The sequence below is a fragment of the Triticum urartu genome, chromosome 6A (genome assembly GCF_056163025.1).
Source record: "Triticum urartu cultivar PI428250 chromosome 6A, HENAU_Tu73, whole genome shotgun sequence".
In the NCBI taxonomy this organism is placed as follows: Eukaryota; Viridiplantae; Streptophyta; class Magnoliopsida; order Poales; family Poaceae; genus Triticum; species Triticum urartu.
This window is the reverse complement of record NC_141878.1, coordinates 82,176,368-82,181,219: the sequence shown is the minus strand read 5'-3', so window position 1 is coordinate 82,181,219 and position 4,852 is coordinate 82,176,368. Positions and strand designations below refer to the sequence as shown.

Here is a 4,852-nt window from a genome sequence, read left to right as displayed (position 1 = left end):
TGTGTAATCCAGTCATCAGACCGCTCCAGGTGTTTGGAGCGTAGCAAATTCTTGTGTTCATCCATATACGGAGCCACCAAGGCGGAATTCTGTAGAACTGTGTAGTGTGCTTCAGTGAGAGAATGTCCGTCCATACATATTATTTGTTCCCCTCCTAGCGTGCCTTTTCCATCCAGTCTGCCCTTATGCCGCGATTCAGGAACACCAATCGGCTTAAGGTCAGGAATAAAGTCAATACAAAACTCAATGACCTCCTCATTTTGACGGCCCTTGGAGATGCTTCCTTCTGGCCTAGCATGGTCATGAACATATTTCTTTAAGACTCCCATGAACCTCTCAAAGGGGAACATATTGTGTAGAAATACAGGACCCAAAACGTTAATCTCTTCGCATAGGTGAACTAGGACGTGCGTCATGATGTTGAAGAAGGATGGTGGGAAGACCAACTCGAAACTGACAAGACATTGGACCAAATCATTCTGTAACCTTGGTATGATTTCTGGATCGATTACCTTCTGAGAGATTGCATTGAGAAATGCACATAGCTTCACAATGGCTAATCGAACGTTTTCCGGTAGAAGCCCCCTCAATGCAACTGGAAGCAGTTGCGTCATAATCACGTGGCAGTCATGAGACTTTAGGTTCTGGAACTTTTTCTCTGCCATGTTTATTATTCCCTTTATATTCGACGAGAAGCCAGACGGTACCTTAATACTGAGCAGGCATTCAAAGAAGATTTCCTTCTCTTCTTTGGTAAGAGCGTAGCTTGCATGACCCTGATGTATGCCGTCTTTTCCGTGCATACGTTGCTGGTCCTCCCGTGCCTCAGGTGTATCTTTTGTCTTCCCATACACGCCCAAGAAGCCAAGCAGGGTCACACAAAGATTCTTCGTCACGTGCATCACGTCGATTGCGGAGCGGACCTCGAGGTCTTTCCAATAGGGCAGGTCCCAAAATATAGATTTCTTCTTCCACATGGGTGCGCGTCCGTTAGCGTCATTCGGAACAGGTTGTCCACCAGGACCCTTTCCAAAGACCACCTTCAAATCCTTGACCATATCATGTACATCAGCACCAGTATGGTGGCGAGGCTTCGTCCGGTGATCGGCCTCACCTTTGAAATGCTTGCCATTCTTTCTTACGGGATGCCTGCTCAGAAGAAATCGACGATGTCCCAGGTACACATTCTTATTAGCCAAATATATACTGTCAGTACCGTCCAAACAGTGCGTGCATGCGCGGTATCCCTTGTTTGTCTGTCCTGAAAGGTTACTGAGAGCAGGCCAATCATTGATGGTCACGAACAGCAACGCCTTTAGGTCAAATTCTTCCCCCATGTACTCATCCCACGCACGTACACTTGTTCCATTCCACAGTTGTAAGAGTTTTTCAACTAATGGCCTTAGGTACACATCAATGTCGTTGCCGGGTTGCTTAGGGCCTTGGATGAGCACTGGCATCATAATGAACTTCTGCTTCATGCACAACCAAGGAGGAAGGTTATACAAACATAGAGTCACAGGCCAGGTGCTATGGTTGCTGCTCTGCTCCCCAAAAGGACTAATGCCATCTGCGCTTAGACCAAACCATACGCTCCTTGCGTCATCTGCAAACTCCTTCCCGTACTTTCTTTCGATTTTTCTCCACTGCGACCCGTCAGCGGGTACTCTCAACTTTCCGTCTTTCTTACGGTCTTCTCTGTGCCATCGCATCGCCTTGGCATGCTCTTTGTTTTGGAACAAACGTTTCAACCGTGGTATTATAGGAGCATACCACATCACCTTGGCAGGAATCTTCTTCCTGGGGCGCCGGCCCTCGACATCACCAGGGTCATCGCGGCAGATCTTATAGCGCAATGCACCACATACCGGGCAAGCGTTCAAATCCTCGTACTCACCGCGGTAGAGGATGCAATCATTAGGGCATGCATGTATCTTCTGCACCTCTAACCCTAGAGGGCAGACAACCTTCTTTGCTTCGTACGTACTCTCGGGCAATTCGTTGTCCTTTGGAAGCATATCCTTTATCATTACCAGCAACTTTCCAAATCCCTTGTCAGATACACCATTCTCTGCCTTCCATTACAGCAATTCCAGTGTGGTGCCCAGCTTTTTCTTGTCACCTACGCAATTCGGGTACAACAATTTTTTGTGATCCTCTAACATGCGCTGCAACTTCTTCTTCTCCAAATCACTTGCGCAGTTTCTCTTTGCATCGGCAATGGCCCGACCTAGATCATCGACGGGCTCATCTGATGCCTCTTCTTCAGCTTCTTCCCGCATTGCCAGCTCAGCTTCTTCCCGCATTACCGGCTCAGCTTCTTCCCCCATTGTTGTATCATCGTATTCAGGGAACCCATGGCCAGGATAGCTGTCGTCGTCCTCTTCTTCTTCATTGTCTTCCATCATAACCCCTCTTTCTCCGTGCTTGGTCCAAACATTATAATGGGGCATGAAACCGGTCTTAAACAGGTGGACGTGAATGGTTCTTGACGTAGAGTAATTGTGACCATTCTTACAGCGAGCACATGGACAAGGCATAAAACCATCCGCCCGCTTGTTTGCCTCAGCCGCAAGCAGAAAAGTACGCACGCCCTCAACGAACTGGGGAGAGCATCGGTCATCGTACATCCATTGCCGGCTCATCTTCATTACACAACACCGAATAGAACAAATTAATACAAGTTCATACATAAAGTTCATACAACACTTAAATGCAACAAACAAATAACTCTCTAGCTAAAGCATTTAAATGCAACAACAAATACGATCAAGATCGCAACTAAGGTAACAATGGATCCAACAGCATAATGATACCAAGCCTCACTATCGATGGCATATTTTCTAATCTTTCTAATCTTAAAGCGCATTTTCTCCATCTTGATCTTGTGATCATCGACGACATCGGCAACATGCAACTCCAATTCCATCTTCTCCCCCTCAATTCTTTTCAATTTTTCTTTCAAGTACTCGTTTTCTCTTTCAACTAAATTTAACCTCTCGGCAATAGGGTCGGTTGGAATTTCCGGTTCAGATACCTCCTAGAAAAAATTTCTATGTCAACTTGATGGGCATAATTTGTCATAAACACGAAATGCAACTAGTTTTAAAAGAGAATATACATACCACATCCGAATCATAACAAGGACTAGGGCCGACGGGGACGGATATCAAAACCATGGCACTATATGTATAATAAACAACGTACGGGTAAGATAATTATACGAGTAACTATATATCCAAATCACACAAACATCAATTTTTATATAAAATTTCATGAACAAGAGGCTCACCACAAGGTGGTGCCGGCGACGAGACGGTGCGGGCGATCGACGGTGGCTACGATGGAGATTTAGAAGGCACTAAGTAAACCACACCAACATATGCAAACTAAGTGTTATTTTTGACCTCAAATTGCATATAAATCAAATACTAGCACATATATATATCCTCCCAAATTACTAAACTCACAAATTAATCACTATATAAACCAATGCAAGAGCTAATCTAGCAATGAGAGATGAAAGGACAAAGTTGCTAACCTTTGTGATCATTTGAATGGATGAGGGCCTTCAAATCTTGACAAATTTTGTGCAAATTTTGTGATGAACTCAAGAGGAAGAAGGGAAGAACAGAAGAGAGGGCCGGAGAGGGGAAAGGGGGAAGAACAGAGTGCTGGTGGACGAAGGGTTTATATAGGACGACCTTTAGTACCGGTTCGTGGCATGAACCGGTACTAAAGGTGCTGGAGGGGCCCCACTCTAACAACATCCTGCCACCACTCTCATTAGTACCGGTTCGTGGCACGAACCGGTGCTAAAGGTTCGCCACGAACCGGTACTAATGAAAGCGGCCCGGCTATCCGTTGGAACCGGCACTAATGTATACATTAGTGCCGGCTCAAATACAAACCGGCACTAATGTGCTTCACGTTTGACCATTTTTCTACTAGTGTACGTACCACCAAACAATCAGAACAGGAGCCAAAAACCTAATTCCACCGCCGCAACTTTATGTATCCACGAGATCCCATCTTGGGGCCTTTCCGGAGCTCCGCCGGAGAGGGCCGTCATCACGGGGGGCATCTACATCATCCTAGCCCCCTGATGAAGTGTGAGTAGTTTACCTCAGACCTTCGGGTCCATAGTTATTAGCTAGATGGCTTCTTCACTCTTTTTGGATCTCAATACAATGTTCTCCCCCTCTCTCATGGAGATCTATTCGATGTAATCTTCTTTTTGCGGTGTGTTCGTTGAGACCGATGAATTGTGGGTTTATGATCAAGTCTATCTATGAATAATATTTGAATCTTCTCTGAATTCTTTTATGTATGATTGGTTATCTTTGCAAGTCTCTTCGAATTATCAGTTTGGTATCGCCTACTAGATTGGTTTTTCTTGCCATGGGAGAAGTGCTTAGCTTTGGGTTCGATCTTGCGGTGTCCTTTCCCAGTGACAGAAGGGGAAGCAAGGCACGTATTGTATCGTTGCCATCGAGGATAACAAGATGGGGTTTTTATCATATTGCATGAAACTATGCCTCTACATCATGTCATCTTGCTTAAGGCGTTATTCTGTTTTTAACTTAATACTCTAGATGCATGCTGGATAGCGGTCGATGAGTGGAGTAATAGTAGTAGATACAGGCAGGAGTCGGTCTACTTGTCTCGGACGTGATGCCTATATACATGATCATACCTAGATATTCTCATAACTATGCTCAATTCTGTCAATTGCTCAACAGTAATTCGTTCACCCACCGTAAAATACTTATGCTCTTGAGAGAAGCCACTAGTGAAATCTATGGCCCCTGGGTCTATCTTTATCATATTAATCTTCCATCACTTTATTATT

General features: G+C 45.0%; 1 long non-coding RNA gene across 1 annotated transcript; it reads right to left on the bottom strand.

Annotated features, from left to right (window-relative positions):
• Positions 1-2,715: 2,715 nt before the first annotated feature.
• On the bottom strand, positions 2,716-3,652 carry LOC147964091 (uncharacterized). The gene is made up of 3 exons (XR_015609522.1): positions 3,293-3,652; positions 3,126-3,183; positions 2,716-3,040 (listed from the first exon to the last, which is right to left on the bottom strand). It is a non-coding gene; the product is annotated as an uncharacterized LOC147964091 (long non-coding RNA).
• Positions 3,653-4,852: the final 1,200 nt, after the last annotated feature.